The sequence below is a fragment of the Pongo pygmaeus genome, chromosome 11, assembly GCF_028885625.2.
Source record: "Pongo pygmaeus isolate AG05252 chromosome 11, NHGRI_mPonPyg2-v2.0_pri, whole genome shotgun sequence".
NCBI classification, from domain to species: Eukaryota; Metazoa; Chordata; class Mammalia; order Primates; family Hominidae; genus Pongo; species Pongo pygmaeus.
Window position 1 is genome coordinate 79,496,950 of NC_072384.2, and position 17,788 is coordinate 79,514,737.

General features: G+C 36.1%; 1 protein-coding gene and 1 pseudogene across 4 annotated transcripts in view; one reads left to right on the forward strand and one right to left on the reverse strand.

Annotated features, from left to right (window-relative positions):
• ZNF385B (zinc finger protein 385B) overlaps positions 1-17,788 on the reverse strand; it is a 430,199-nt gene that overhangs the window by 372,120 nt on the left and 40,291 nt on the right. The gene's annotated exons all lie outside the window — the stretch shown is intronic.
• On the forward strand, positions 7,538-8,010 carry LOC129031456 (thioredoxin-like protein 4A; annotated as a pseudogene).

A 17,788-nucleotide genomic window follows, 5' to 3' on the forward strand; every position in this document is an offset into this window, starting at 1 on the left:
TGAGGCCAGAGAATCACTTGAACCCAGGAGGCAGAGGTTGCAGTGAGCCAAGATCTTACCACTACATTCCAGCCTGGGTGACAGAGGGAGACTCCATCCCCTCCCCCCACCCCCCTCAAAAAAGAGTAAAAAAAGGCCAGGTGCGGTGGCTCATGCCTGTAATCCCAGCACTTTGGGAGGCCGAGGTGGGCGGATCATGAGGTCAGGAGATCGAGACCATCCTGGCTAACACGGTGAAACCCCGTCTCTACTAAAAATACAAAAAATTAGCTGGGCGTGGTGGCAGGCGCCTGTAGTCCCAGCTACTCGGGAGGTTGAGGCAGGAGAATGGCCTGAACCCGGGAGGTGGAGCTCGCAGTGAGCTGAGATCAAGCCACTGCACTCCAGCCTGGGCGACAGAGCGAGACTCCGGGAAGGAAGGAAGGAAGGAAGGAGGGAGGGAGGGAGGGAGGGAGGGAGGGAGGGAGGGAGGGAGGGAAGGAAGGAGGGAGGGAGGGAAGGAAGGAAGGAAGGAAGGAAGGAAGGAAGGAAGGAAGGAAGGAAGGAAGGAAGGAAGGAAGGAAGGAAGGAAGGAAGGGAAAGAAAGCAAGCAATCAAGAAAGAAAGAAAAAGAATACAGCAGGCTACCGTTTATATAAAGTTAAACAACATACAAATATCATTTATAATATCGTATATAATTCTTTTTGTTTGTTTTTTGAGACGGAGTCTCGCTCTGTCGCCCAGGCTGGAGTGCAGTGGCGCGATCTCAGCTCACTGTAAGCTCCGCCTCCCAGGTTCACGCCATTCTCCTGCCTTAGCCTCCCAGCAGCTGGGACTACAGGCGCACGCCACCACGCCTGGCTAATTTTTTGTATTATTAGTAGAGACGGGGTTTCACCGTGTTAGCCAGGATGGTCTCGAGCTCCTGACCTCGTGATCCGCCTGCCTTGGCCTCCCAAAGTGCTGGGATTACAGGCGTGAGCCACCGCACCCGGCCTATAATTCTTAAATGATACATGCATGCAAAGTAAAGTGCACACTCAAGAATGGAGATGATACACACTAAATTCAAAGCTATGGTTACCTGTGGAGAGAAACGGATAAAGCAAAGGCACACAGAAACTTCAGCTGTAGCTGTAATGTAGTGCTGGCCTAAAAAAAATAACTAAGGCAAATATGTTGAGGTTTAATAAAATTGGGTGGCAGGTGCATGGTGGTAAGCTAGTTTGTATACTTGTCTCTATATCTAAAGTATTTCATAATAAAAATATAAAAACAAATGAAGTGTGGTAAAACAGAGAACATTCCAAAAATAAATGACAAAGAGGAGATTTACATATATTTCATCGAAGACCTTTTTTGAGAAACATTGCTTTACAGGAGCATCTGTTACTGTGTCTAGGCCCTTAACTTTGATGGGTCCTACCTCCCTTCAGAGCTTTAACAAAAGAAATTGTTTCTACTACAGCAATAACATTACAACTTTGCAAAAAACAATAAAACACATGATTAACAGGAAAATAAAGTCAGTGGCAACATGTTTATGAAATATCAGCAATGTGTTCCTCCTAACCTGGAAAAATATGCCATAGGACAGACAGATAACAATAGGTGAAATAGATAAATGAAATATTCTTTTTTTTTTTTTTTTTTTTTAACTGAGTAATGTAAATTTTTTTTTTTTATTTTATTTTATTTTTTTTATCTTTTTATTATTATTATTATTATTATTATTATTATACTTTAGGTTTTATGGTACATGTGCGCAATGTGCAGGTAAGTTACATATGTATACATGTGCCATGCTAGTGCGCTGCACCCACCAACTCGTCATCTAGCATTAGGTATATCTCTCAATGCTATCCCTCCCCCCTCCCCCCACCCCACAACAGTCCCCGAAGTGTGATGTTCCCCTTCCTGTGTCCATGTGTTCTCATTGTTCAATTCCCACCTATGAGTGAGAATATGCGGTGTTTGGTTTTTTGTTCTTGCGATAGTTTACTGAGAATGATGATTTCCAATTTCATCCATGTCCCTACAAAGGACATGAACTCATCCTTTTTTATGGCTGCATAGTATTCCATGGTGTATATGTGCCACATTTTCTTAATCCAGTCTATCATTGTTGGACATTTGGGTTCAGTGTGGCGATTCCTCAGGGATCTAGAACTAGAAATTCCATTCGACCCAGCCATCCCATTACTGGGTATATACCCAAAGGACTATAAATCATGCTGCTATAAAGACACATGCACACGTATGTTTATTGCCGCATTATTCACAATAGCAAAGACATGAAATATTCTTTAACTACCATTTAATAGAGAATTGGTAGTTTCTCCTCCATGTAGAAGATAAAACATTAAGGATTAATAATTTTGAATCAGGTTGACAGCTGTCAAGCTATGATTACTGCCTCTAGAATATGAAAACATAAAAGCTCAAGGGCAAAGAAAAAAAATCACTCAGTATCCATGTATTAGTTTACTGGCCCCTTGCTCTGTTCATTTATATTACACCATCTAAGTTTCAGGAAAAAGTAATCTAATCTGAGATTCAGTTACATGGAAGGATGGATCAAGAAGTATGGCATGTAAAGAACTTTGTCTCATGAAGAGAACTCATAAAGAGTTTCAGTAAAACTCTCTCTCTTCTATCTTTGCGTTTCTTGCCATTGAATTATGCTCTGTTACCTTTATAGCTTATTCTATCTTGTATATCTTCATATTCACGTGCAAATATAGTAATGTCACACTTAACTAGTCATTAAAATGGCAATCTAAATTACATGAAACATGGCCAAAGAAACATACACATAAGACCCAAGAACAATCAAAATACAGGGCACAGAGTTCTATCGTTGAGTCTTATGCTACATACAATGCTAAAAAATTTAATCATGGATTCAACTACAGATAAAAGCTGTTTAAAAAGACGTAAGTATGACATCTGGAAGTATCATTAAAGAAACATGGGAAAAATATAAATTTATTACAGAAATTTTGAAAAACCTAATGAGTCACGTGGGACATGACCAAAAAATCCATTGTATCTAAATAACTCACAAAAATGCTATAGTACTTATGATGATTCACAATGAATCATGACCCTGAATTATCGAGAAAAAAAATTATATTTATTCAGTATACCTTAAGAACTGTGGGAAAATGACTTTAAGCCACTGATTCTAACATTCATCCAGAAAAACAAATATGTAAGCATGTTCTGAAAAAAATAACATTTGTCTTATCAGTTTTAAGATACAATGTAATGAGATAATAATGAAAACAGTGAGGTAATACCACAAAAACAAGTAGACCAATGGAACAGAATTATCTTCAAACAGAAAGATTGATATATGTCAGTAATCTTTGAAAAGGGAACATCAGGAGTCAATATGTAATTATCTAATAAATGTTACTGAAATACTTGGTCAACTATTTTGAATATTGTCTTCTTAGGGGGATTTATAATCTCATCTGAAACTATATATCAAATAAATTCCAGATAGGAAGAGCTTTAAAAAAAATTTTTTTAAGTGACTGTTTTATAAAGGAAGGACGTTAAGCATAGAGAAAAATGACTTTAAAAAGAAGAAAAGAAAAACAGACAATTTCAAAATGCAAATACATTTTTATAATTATAAAAGTAATTTGTGAGAAATTCTGAAATCTTAAAATGCATATAAAAATAAACAAGAAAGTTTGTTGATTTTCCTATCAAGAGAAAATATTGTTACATTTCAGAATATATTCTTTTTTTTAGTGTTTATATACATTGACACAAACATATATACAAAAAAATCACAAAAATTATTTCGTGAATGGGATTGTAGTTGCCTTGTAATTTAAAGTTTTTAATTTCTACATTAAGGAGCACGTTCCATGTAAATAAATATGGATATACATTGTCATCATCATCATCATCATTTCCAATCACTATAAAATATCTTATTCTATTAAAATAAAACTTGGAAGCAAACACAAATAAAACCAATTTTCTCTTTCAACTACTGGTTTACAAGTCAATTTTGGTTGTTTTCTCTTCCAAGATGGTGGAATAGAGGCTTTTAACATGACTCGGCCTTTTGGAAATAGCAAGATAGTGCATAAAGATTAACTGTGAGCTTTCATTCAAGAAGGAAAATGGGAATATAAGAAGTCAAACTGTCTCTCCTCACTGAAGATATGATTTTATACCTAGAAAACCCTACAGACTCCATCAAAAGGTTCCCATAACTGATAGATGACTTCAGTAAAGTTTCAGACACAAAATCAATGTACAAAAATCAGTAGTATTTCTATACATCCATAATGTTCAAGCTGGGAGCCAAATCAAGAATGCAATCTCATTTACAATAGCCACAAACACAAAAATAAAATACCTAAGAATACATCTAACCAAGGATGTAAAAGATTTTCATAGCGATAACTTCAAAACACTGCTGAAAGAAATCAGAGATGGTACAAACGGAAAAATATTCCATGATCATGGGCTAGAAGAATATTGTTAAAATAACCATACCACCCAAAACAATCTACAGATTCAACATTAATTCTATCCCACTACCAGCATCATTTTTCACAGAACTAAAAAGAACTATTATTAAATTCATATAGAACAAAAAAGAGCTCAAATATTGAAAGCAATCCTAAGCAAAAAGAACAAAGTCATAGATATTGCATTACCTGACTTCAAACTATACTATATGGCTGTAATAACCAAAACAGTATGGTACAAAAACAGATATACAGATCAATGTAACTGAATAGAGAACCCAGAAATAAAGCTGCACACCTACAGCCTTTTGATCTTTGACAAAGTTGACAAAAATAAGCAATGGGAAAAGGACTCCCTATTCAGTAAATGGTGCTGGGATAGCTGGCTAGCCACATGAAGAAGAATAAAACTAGACCCCTACATTTTAACATGTACAAAAATTAACACAACATGGATTATTTAAATGTAAGACCTCAAACGTTAAGAATCCTAGAAAAAAACCTAGGAAACACCATTCTGGACATTGGCCTTGGGAAAAAATTTATGACTAAATCCTCAAAAGCAACTGCCACAAAAAAAAAAAAAAAATTGACGAGTGGGACCTAATTAAAATAAAGACCTTCCGCACAGCAAAAGAAACTATCAACAGAATAAACAGACAACCTACAAAAGGGAAGAACTTATTTATAAACTATGCGTCTGACAAATGTCTAATATCCAGTCTATAGGGAACTTAATTGAACAAGCAAAAAACAAATAACCCATTTAAAAATGGGCAAAAGATATGAACAGACATTTCTCAAAAGAAGACATACAAGTGGCCAATAAACTATGAAAAATGCTCAATATCACTAATCATCAGAGAAATGCAAATTAAAACCACAATGACAACACTATGTTACACCAATCAGAACGGCTATTATTAAAAAGTCAAAAACCAACAGGTGCAGGCAGGGTTGCAGAGAAAGGGGAATGCTTATACACTGTTGGAGGGAATGTAAATTCGTTCAGCAATTGGGGAAAGCAGTTTGGAGGTTTCTCAAAGAACCTAAAACAGAACTACCATTTAACCCAGCAATCCCATTACTGGGTATCTAGCCAAAAGAAAATAAATTCTTCTACCAAAAACACTGATGTACTCACATGTTCATTGCAGCACTATTCACGACAGCAAAGACATGGAATTCAAACTAGGTGCCCATCAATGGTGGATTGGATAAAGAAACGTGGTACACATACATCATGGAATACTATGTGGCCATAAAAAAAGGAATGAAATCATGTGTTTTGCCACAATATGGATGCAGCTGGAGGCCATTAATCTAAGTGAAGTAACACACCAACTGAAAACCAAACATTCCATGTTCTCACTTATAAGTGAGAGCTAAACATTAGGTACTCATGGAAATAAAGATGGCAACAATAAAAACTGGCAACCACTAGAGCACAGAGGGAGACAAGGGGGAAAGGGCTGACAAACTATTGAGTACTATGCTCAATACCTAATGACCTTACTGAATGACTCAGTATGTGAGTCATTCACGTACTAGAAAGTATCAAAAACAAAGCACATTTATATATTTCCAAAGATTATGTATTTATTTTACTTGCTTTGAAAGCTAGCAAAGTTTGATTTTTTAAATATTTCTCAGTCATTAATATTTCTTCTTTTCTAAGTTATTCCTTCATGTTCTTTGATCAATGTTCTATTTGGAATTTTAAAAATTGATTTGCAAGAGAGCTCTCCTATAATAGTTACAAAATTAATAGTTTCCATATTTTTATAACTATTTTTTCTTGCTTGTCATTTGTATTTTATCTTTGTTAGTTTTTATTGTGTGGAAGGTTTCAAATTAGTCACATTTAAAAATATTTACTTTAATGGTTTCTACCTTTATTGACGTACTGATAAAGATCATCACTATCTCATGATTATATAAATATCTACTTACATTCTTTCACATGCTCTTATGCCTTTTGGGTTTTTTAACATTTGAATCTTAGTCTACCTGAAATTTATTTTGGTATGACATATGAGAAAGAATTCTAACAGTGTTTGCCCCCAGATTTGGACATCTGTCCCCAATGTATTAAATATCTTAAACATATGCCAGTTTATCATATTTACTTGGGTCTATTTTGGGGCTTCCAATTTTGTGGTCAATTTAATTTTAAATTGGTCATTTGACTCCTAAAACTTTTAATTAATAAATGCATGAAAGTAAAAGGCAGAAAACTGGAAAAAATTATTACAGCCACTATGACAGACAAATGGTTGACAACATTAATATGATAAATCATACAAGTCAACAAAAAACTACCAAAACGTCTTTGGGGAATGTGGAAGATGGGTAAAGGATAAGCAGAGAAAATTCATAATAGAAAAATAAATGACTACTGTAAACATGGTAAAGTGACATTCACCCTACAGTAGTCAAATAAATATGTTTAAAAAATTAGATAACACTTATTAAATTGTCCAATTAGCAAGGACTGTCTCATAAAGCAACTTTTAAAATCTCTTCAAAGTTAAGAATCTCAGGAGAAAGGCATTCTTACACTTCCCAGCAGGCATATAAATTGGCAGAATGATTTTTAAAAACAATCTGGCAATAGCAAACAAGTGTCATAAAACAGTATACATCCTTTGACTCAGCAATTTCCTTCAGACTCTAGCCTAGAAAATAATGTGGAATGTAGTAAAAGATTTATACACAAAGACATTCACCTTAGTTTTATTTAAATCAAAAATAGAAAGTAGGTTTAAAAAAATCCAGTAAAATAATGAATATATAAATCATAGCATAACCACAGTATCAAATACTCTAGCTATTTAAAATAGTTATTTACAAACCTGTTTAACAACATGTGGAGAGTGTTACAAAGTTATGTGAATGAGGCAGGCCCAGTGTTGCTGGGGGGTTATGGGCAGGCCCTGGGGGTCTTCAGGGACCTCGGGGGCAGAAGGGGCTGGGGAGTGAGGGGCCAGCTGTGCTCACCACGCAGGGCCCTCATTGGCACCCGGCCTTGGGCAGTGGCAAGTGTGTGGGCCACCATGTCACACATGCTCCTGCACCTCCACAGCAGCTGGCAGGTAGACCAGGCCATCCTCCCAGGAGAGGACTGCATGGTTGTCATTCGCTTCGGCCACGACTGGGACCCCACATGCATGAAAATGGACAAGGTCTTGTACAGCATCATTGAGAAGGTTAAAGATTTTGCAGTTATTTTTCTCGTGGATACTACCAAAGTACCTGACTTCAACAAAATGTATGAGTTATATGATCCATGCACTATCATGTTTTTCTTCAGGAACAAGCACATCATGGTTGTCTTGGGGACTGGCAACAACAAGATTAACTGGGCCATGGAGGACAAGCAGGAGATGGTCGACATCATAGAGACCGTGGACTGTAGGGCCCTCAATGGCGGCGACCTGGTCTTGTCCCCAAGAACTACTCCGCCAAGTCCAGATACTGAAGCGCCCTCAGGCTGTGTGGATAAATGTTGCAGAGGCCTTTTCATGAAGAAACCTTTTAAACTATTTCAAGCCTTTGGAAAAGTACATGAAGCTCCAGGGCTGGAGGACTTCTGAGATACAATTTACTACATGGCCTTAACTAGCTGAAATAAACAAACACATGAAGAAAAATAATAACACTGATGTTAACTGAATGAAAGGAAGATTTTAAAAGTGTATATATAGTTGCATCACAGTTGGTAAAATTGCATATAAAAAAACTTAAGTAAACACATAATGATCATCTCTGAGAATAGGATTATGGGTGATTATGATTTTCTTCATTCTTCATTTCCTTATTTCTAAAATACTTCACAATATGTCTCTATCGTTTTTGTCTAGTTAGACGGAAATACAAATTGGGGAAAGGCCTGTGCTTTCAAAACGGGAAAAGCTATGAGCAAACAAATCTATGAGCTGGGAGAAGCAATAGAGAGAGGGAGAGGACAAAGGCTTAAAAGAAAGGAACAATGAATGTCACCAGGATCCTGCAGAAAAGACACATCAAGAGAATAGGTAGAGAGACTTGTCTAGGAGGGACATCTTTCCTTTGATACCTGTGAGGAGGAAGTACTGGAGAGGTGCAAATACAGATAGATTTATATGCAGGTAATGGGAGCAGAACATTCACTGAACTCAGAGATGTTCACTTTTATTACCTAAGTCAAGCATGAGGGAAGCTCATCAGCTGAGACTGAAATAGAACTTGAGAAGAATTATAAAGATTATGGAAACTGAATGAGAGCAGGAGCTAATTAAAAATAGGGAAAAGAACTATACTGGTATTTCTGTTTACCTAAACACATGTCAAGATCATGAAATCATTTTGTTTCAGGAACCAAATACAGTTACTATCTTCTTTACCAGAGAACAATTCTTTTAACATGTCTATGCCATATCTTGATTGATTGCTTGATTCATTGATTTAGATTATTTGATTCATTCAACACTACTCTAGCGCATAACCAGGTCACTAATGCCCTCCACATTTGCAAATTCAGTGGTCAATTCACAGTCCTCATGTTATTTGACATTTGTTATGTGTTATAGTACACATTTAGGAATCCTTCATTCTTGAAAATTATAATGCATTTGTTTCCAGGACACCACTCCACTGTACTATTAACCCTTCTTAGATGCCTTTGCTGGTACCTTTTCATCTATCTGATTATAAATGTTAAAATGCTCCAGGGGTTAGTCTTTGTGCCTCTTACATCCATTTATTCACAAGGTGATCTCATTCAGGCTCTTATCTTTAAATATGTTTGTACACTGACAACTTACATATAACACACACACACACTCACACACACATACACCTGCAGATTCAATCTCTCACCTAAACTTCAGAATCAGTCAGAACTGCCTACTCTACCTGAATGTCTATCAAACTGCCAAGAAGCAACCCCCACCCCAAGTACTCCTCATCCCCAAATTACCCATTTAACTAAATGGAAATTTCATTCATCAAGCTGTTAGGCTAAAAACCTTGGAATCATCAACGGGTCTCCATTTCTTTTTGCCCACTTCAAATAGAGCTGCAAATTCTATTTACCCTGTTTTCAAAATATACCAGGATCTAATCACTTCTCTCCACTTTCATTCTAGTTTAAGCCACAGTCATTTCTTCTCTGGAATGCCTTGGTCCCCGCCGAAGGGACCTTCTCCCTCATCTGTTATGCCCCCGCAATCTGTTCTTCCCATTGTAATGGGAGTGATTCCTTAAAAACAAACGTAAGTTAGATCATGTCACTCTTCTGCTCACAAGTCTCTAATGACTTTGTATTTCACCTACAGTAAAAATCAAAGTCTTTATGAAGACCTTAAGGCCCTACCTGATCAGGATTCCTGGGAGGAGGGAAGAGAGCAGAAGGATCTTCTGCCTACGTTTCCACATGGGAGACAATTTCTCTAAACACTATACCTAGTGGGGGCTTCCTCAAATAGAAGTTCAATGTTTGTCCTAGGTATGGTTTCCTAAAGTTCTCTTATCTAACTAGTAAGACTAAGAAAGTGACTGAATAAAATAAATATCTAAATAAAAGCTCACATTTTTAAACATGAAATTTCAGAAATATTAGTTGTTCCTTTCAGAATATAATATATTATACTCTAATTGTCATTCTCTCATCTCATTTTACTTTTCAAAAGATATGCACCAATGGACCAGTGTGGTTTATGGAAGATTTTTTTTCCCTTTTTCTTCATTAGTAACAAAATCCCAGAAGTATGATTTCCAGATTCTCTTCAAGAAACAAACATCTGATGTGTCCCAAATGTTGCTTTCCAATCTTTTACACATTGTGTAAAAGCTTCATTGTGAATAACACTAGGCATTTTCAATGTTCTGTTGAAAATAGAAGAAGGACAAATATCTGTCCTTATATATTCACAAACAGAAAGCTCTCGATTTCAGAAAGGCAACCCAACTGCCCACCTTTTCATTGTCTCCTATTGAAATACTAAATTGTATCACTGTTATTGTGCATAGTGTTTATTATCATAATCAATGAAAGCAAGTAACAGAAAGTAGCACAAAGTGACATAAGAACATTGATCTACAATTTGGCAAAATAGAGAATTTTCTCTTGAATTTCATGATATATTGTTTGCCAATTTCCCATTTGACCCTGTAGACTCAACAGGTATATATTAAAAGGCAATTTTCTTATCTACTTATATAATCTCTCAACTTTCACTTTCACATATTAAAGCAGAATAAATCCATGAAGTTTTCTTAAACTACATGCAAATAATAAAAGTGAGCCAGTATCAAAACCATTAATTTCACTCCAAATGTAATCACATGAAATAATTGGTCTGAGTCACCCACGTCTAAGTTAAAGATCAAGAGAATGTAAATCAAAGGCAGAAAAGTCAGAGGTCAGCAACAAAACACCGGGGAAGAAAAGAAAGCCAGAGCTTAACTGTGTGTGAGTAGACATCACTGTCTGTGTGTGTAACCCTCTGTGTGTGTGTGTGTGTGTGTGTGTGTGAATTTGAATGGGTCTATGTGGTTATGTTCACATGACTGGCTGTGTGTGTGTCTGCATAGGTATGTGTGCATGTCAGCTTGAGCATGTGCATGTGTGTCTGTGTGTGTGAGTGCGTGTTGGCCTGCAGGAGACAGTGTGAGTTTATGTGTGTCAATCTGAGAAAGAGAAAGTTCATGCGCATACGCACTTTTCCCCTTGGAAAAGTGGGTAGAACACTGTTGGCTACACAAACTTTTATGTTGTGTAGGTGTGTTAGCCTGAGCAAGAGTGTGTGTGTTTATGTATGTGTCAGCTTGAACAAGCAACCATGTATGGGGAGAAGGGAGAAGACTGTGTGTGGCAGACTGAATGTGTGTGTGTGAATGTGTGTGTAGTATGTTGTATGTGTGTAATATGTTGTGTGTGTCAGCCCCAGTGAGTGTGTGCATGTGTGGGTGTGCATATATCAGCATATATCTGGGAGGAAGAACTAGAGAGACTTTTTATTTCCCTGGATCCTATGTGGTAGGAGAGATTTCTTAAAAAATCATACAAGTGCAGTTTTATTAAAATCTGCCTTTCCGACATAATGACAGGTCCCTCCAAGTATGTTAATTAACCTCAGTAGAAATTAGGTGTGAAAATATCCTAAAATGATTTAGCAGCAGGGCATGGAGGATTCAGTCAATTTAAACATTGCCACTTTATAAGTTAGCAGAATGCTATTTTTCTTTCAGTTTAAAATAACCTGATATAATTAATTAATTTTTCCTTCACCAAGTGGCTCTTTAAATCAGTATTACAATTGATGTCTCTCAACTAAACATCATTTTATTTTAAATTAAGGTTTAACAGATAATTTCTGAACAATCATGATTAATCTCTTGCTAGAGTGTTAATATTACACATAAACATAAAATAAAACATTGCTAGAAACGTTTCAGATTTCAAAACTAAGTACCATGAAGCACTGACACGGTATGCTGGACTACAACTTGATTTTTGATTCCCACAACACACTTCCGGTCAGTTTGTTCGGCCTCACTATCCAGAGCTGACCAGGAGGAAACACATCACACAAGTGACTCACCGTCTGTCTACTCAATGGAAAGAAGAACAGAAAGGTTCTCATCCTCAGTGTTGGCCCTAATGCTCATCAGATTTTATAAAACCCAAGATAAACCTGGAAAAACATCAGACTAGTCCAGGGGAGCTGCTCTTCCCCAGAGTGCCAGTTCCAATGGCCTCTTCACTGGGTAGAAAGTAACTAAGGTAGGCTTTCTTTTTGGAATTCGGCTATTATTTTGGTGTTTTTTTGCCAATACCTCATAGATATATATGTATAACTACGTGCATGTTTATAAATACACACACACACACACACACAAAATTTACTCCACAAAATAGAACTTAATGTCACCTTGCTTTATTTTTCTAAATCAAATAAAGTATGACTCCGAGTATCCATTTGCTAACAGTGTTATTCGGTATTCCATACCCTTTCCTGCTCTGGCCCTGTGAGAGCACCAGGAAACTCAACAAACTTGAGAAGGGACTTATGGCTTTCAATCTGTTGTGGTCACCATTGAGATGCTGGTTTTCAAACCCCAAGGACAGATGGGTGTCTCCACTTCCGAGCCAGTGCAGACCTTGGAATTTTTAAGTGCCTGGAACACAGTGGCCTCCCTCATGACATCACCTCCCCCTCTACCACATCATCCATCTATCACCCACAGACCCTAGCACTTCCTGGGATGCCCCACAGGATTCAGAGTGGACCTGCCACTGTGCTTCATAATCCATAACCCTGGGTGAGACCTTTTCACCCCTTCTAAGCCTTGAAACTTCATTCCTTCTTGGCCAACCTAATTCAATGCTCTCCCAGAAGATAAATAGACACTCTTTACTTTTCCCCTTGGAAAGGTGGGTAGAACACTGTGAGGTGCTCAGGCCCTCCGAAACTTGAGGATGGGCTTATGGCTTTCAGTCTGTCATAGTCACTATTGAGATGATAGTGTCCAAACCTCAAGGACAGGTCAAAGGTCTTTTGGCCTCTCCTTTCTGGGAGGATGGGGAAAAGGTACATTTTAGTCCACAGCAGCCATGTTGTCAAATTCTATTATTACACTACTTTTGCCTTGGTTTACAGACTTTCTGGACACATGTAGTATATGATTGTATTATACTTTTTTCATATTAACAATTAGACATATTGCACCAGGTACTTCCCCTAACAAGGTGTCTGGAGATAGATGGAAATCATAGCACATTTTAAAAAAATGTCACTAGCACACTGTCAAAAATAAGTTTATCTTATGTTTCCAGACTTTTCAAACACCCTTAGAATGTTTATGTATGTGCATGTATATGAGAATATGTTTGTGTATATGTGTGTGTGTATATACATATATTTATTTATATACTGCTCAAATTGTTTTCTTTGATGCGTTTTCTTAAGTGGTAAGAATTTTTTAAAATAAAAGTTTGATAATTTTCTATAATAGCTACTTAAAAATCTCTTTTCCAGTTTACTATGTGCCTTTGGTTTTGTTAATGTGGAATAACACGCAGATTTCATTACATAATTTTTAAGTATATTTGCATAAAGTTATTTGCATAATTTGTAATCTTCTTTGACTCTGACTATAGCCCTTTTCTCATTTCTAAATTTGTTGATTTGTATTTTCTCTTTCTCCTTCTCTTTTTAAAATTTAGTTTACCAAATGTTCATATCATTGTTTGATTTTAAACAAGGCTTAGTCAGTTCTATTGTTTTTCCATCTTCTAACATTAAATTCTGTGTTCTATCTTTACTCTTAACATACTCTTATCTGCCTAAGTTCTGTTTATTGATATTACTTTGTTTCAGGATTTTTTTTCCTCCCAATTGTCTAGAATTTAATGTTTCACTCATTTTCAAATTATATTTTTAAATAATAAAATCTCATAGGGTGATGAATTTTTCTACAAATATGCATTTGTCTGCCAAGAATAATTTTGACATGAAATTTACTTCTTTGATTATTTTCTTAAAAGGCTATACTTGTATTTTTTATTTCCTCACTTACTATAAGGAATTTCCTTATAGTAATGAATTTCGAGGGTTTTACAAGAGAAGATAAATGGTGGATGTTTGCTTTTTCTTGTAAATATTCTAAGTCAGAAAAAGGAGTTTTGTAAATGGAAGTTCTAGCTAAGACATTAAAACCTTAATGACATTATTAGCTATTGGAAAGTCTACACTTACTATGCCACATTTATTTTTCATATTCCTATTCTAGAAATAATAGTAAAATTTCCTATTTGTGTACTTCAGAGCAACCTATCAAAACTAATAAAATTTGAATGGAACTTTTAGCAAAAGTTTTCAATGAATACTTTTTTCTTTTTCCTACTCAAAGTACATATTAAAGAAAAACTGCCAATCTTTACACGTAGTCCTTAAATCTTCCTGCAGCTGACCAGTGGACACAAACTTCCAACTGTCAGGGCACAGGGAATTCTCTCTCCTGTTGCCATACCCTCCTCTCTTTCCAACTATCTACACCACTTCTTAAGTAGTCATCATAAATGGAGTCATTTGGGGGCAGTTAAAAAGACCTTTGTGAGTGAATTTCTTTAAGGCCATTTAATATCAGAAATGCTCATATTACCCATTAAAAATGTCCTCTCAGACATTTGGATTCCCTCCAACAAAGGATGCAGTGGGGAGTTCAGGAGGTTGAGAACAACGTAGGAGCTGCAGAGAAAATAAATAAAGCCTCCAAATGAGAGTTCCGTTCTTTTACATTTTATACCACACCCCTTGGTTTAAAAGCCATAAATAAAACTAAAAACAATACTCTTGAGTAATGACTTTTACTTTTGGTAAGGACACTTCACAATTTCCCAGGAGATTCTTCAGGCCTATGACAGAGATCTAAATAAGAAGCAATTTTAAGATGTCATTCCTTATCTAGCCATTTTACCAAGACATGCTTTACCCAAGATAGACTAAATGACACCTGTTTCCACCCTTAGTACATATCAGATAAACTAGCATTCTCAGTTCTGCCTTGACTATAGATTGCAGAATATGATTAATGATATATCCAAGCAGAAGTCCCCAAGGAAAACAACATCTCTTAATTCTGATTATCCTAATGAAATGGTACAGTTCATAATTCATTAATCTGACTGCAGTGACAAAAATAGGATGCAAGAAAAAAAAGTACTTCTATAGTGTCCAAAGAGACAAAGCTGAGATAATTCATTAGCAATAGCATATGCTTAAAATTCACTATGTTCTGCTGCGTAGTGCAAGGTTTTCTGTAAAAAAGTAACAGCAAGAAACACATTATGTTCCTCTTTTTGAAGAAAATGATCACCTTCAAAGAAGCCAATAGAACTCTTATTTAAAACATTCTTGTTTCTCCATGAAAAAAATTTCCTACACAATAGGTTCCTAAAATACAAATTTTATTAAGGCAATAAGTTAAATAGGAGTCCACTGAGCACAGGCTTTTGTCCTTCTTTTTCTTAGCCTTCCCTTAGAGGAAGATTGCCTGTCATCCTATTAACCATACATTTTCCAAGTGGAAGGTCATTTCACTGTTTAGTTTCTTAAATTAGCAGAACTTAATGCATCACTTCACCCAAAACTAGCTGTTATAAAAGGCAATATACTAACATGTAAAACATTTATTTTGCTAAAGTACTTTAACATTCAAAAATAAATAGTACTATTTAATGATGGTAATAATGATGAAAATTATAATATTATATCTGATTCAACATATTCTTAATTATCAGCAGCAACAGCAGCAACATAGACCTTGGTGGTCAACAGAGTCTGATGGAGTCCTGCACTCACAGAAAGTGCCACTCCTAAGCTGTGGAGGACATTTGCACTGTGAATGTCATCTCCACATCATGAACCTAAAGACCCTCCCTAGACTTTTGAATTTTAATTTGTAACTGAGGCTGGCATGTGTTTACCATTTGGGTATAGAGGTAGCAAACCTACACATCTCCCCCTTAAGTGAAAGGCCAAAGAGCCCAGATCATTAAGCCTTAAAAAATGACATCATTGGAATACCTTTTTCCATTCTAAAGAATTATTCTTTGCACACAAAAATAAACACATAATAATAGGAATTCTATGCTTATGGGAGTAAGCCGTCCATTACATAAAAGGCATACCAGTCCTGGACTTTTTGTAGAAATTTTCTGTAAAAACAGCTATAAAGATGTCAAAGTTCTATTAGTTATTATATAACTCTGAACGTTGTGAGGGATACAAAGCAGATTTCAGGCTTTGTTTGGAAGTTTTCATCTAAAGATGGGTTCTCTTCTTTTGGGAGGGGAGAAAAACAGTAAGTGTTCAAGAGCTCAAAATTCACGCTGAATCAAAGATAACTTTGCACTGGTCATAAAGTTCTAGCCAAAACAATATTCCAATTCACTAACCTCGATTCCATCAGTGAGATAAAGTAGTTGAGGTGATAAAAAGTGAGACCTACTCTTCTGCCTGGGTCTTATCCCCCCATATCAAATTCTTCAGTTACCATAAAATACCACATAGAACTGCTATGCTGTATTACAAAGCTACAGCACAAGTTTCACAAACAGGTGAATTTTAATTCTAGATAAAAAGATGAAAATGTTTGCTGTGTCTCAACATAGCAAGTTTAATTTTATACCTACTTTTCTTTTCCAGGCTATCTGAGGCCACAAAGCTGAGCTCATTTATAAATCCTCCTTTGCCTTTTGTCAAAATTTGGTTCACTATCAAGTAACACTTTCCTTAACACAAATTTTTATTTGTTCCCATTTTTTCTCTTAATACAGAATACTAATCTGCCTAAGTTCTGTTTATGGGTATTACTTTGTTTCAGGATTTTTTTTCCTCCCAATTGTCTAGAATTTAATGTTTCACTCATTTTCAAATTATATTTTTAAATAATAAAATCTCGTAGGATGATGAATTTTTCTATAAAATGCATTTGTCTGCCAAGAATAATTTTGACAGAGGCATTCTTAGATAACTTTTCTTATATTTTACTGTTCATTCTTCTCTACCTCCATGACCCAACACCCAACTCTAAGATCTTCCTCTGTCAATCATTGAAATAGCATGTCATTCTTCTTCTCAAAAATGATGGTTTCCAAATATTTGCAAACACAATGGTTTGCAGTTATTTTTAAGTCTTGTTTCAGTTAGAATTTTTTTGGTTGCAAGTAACTGAAACTCAAATTTAAAAGGCTTGAGCAATTAAAGGTATTTACTAGTTGGTGTAATGAAAAATTCCAGTGACAGGGTTTGGCTTGATCCAGCTGAACAGTGTCACCAAGACTATCTTCATACTTTAGTATGAAGATCTTAGATGTTGTATTCACCTAAGGCTTTTTAAATATCTCTAGATGGTCTCCCCTACCTCCTAAGGGTACAAGTTCAACTACTTCCAGCAGGAAAGTCAGAGCCTGTTTTTACAGCAGCTCTATTAAAATGCTAGTATCTAGTCCAGTTGTGCAAGTCTGGTCCATGTGACCATCATTAAAAAGGTATCACTGTGGCTAAAGGGATGGGGCACACTGATGCTCAAACCAATGAGGGCCCTTTTGGAGCTGGAAGAGAAGTCTATGTTACCCAAATTGCTCAGAAAATTTGGGGCACTGTACTTTAGAAAGAGAAAGGGTGCTTGGGAGTCAGACAACAAATGTTAACTACAAAAGTAAATCTTTGACATTTATCAGATTGTGACTCTTCTGTACTTTTTATGTTTTATAATATCCTACACAGAACAGCATAGCATTCACTACACAGTAGGTG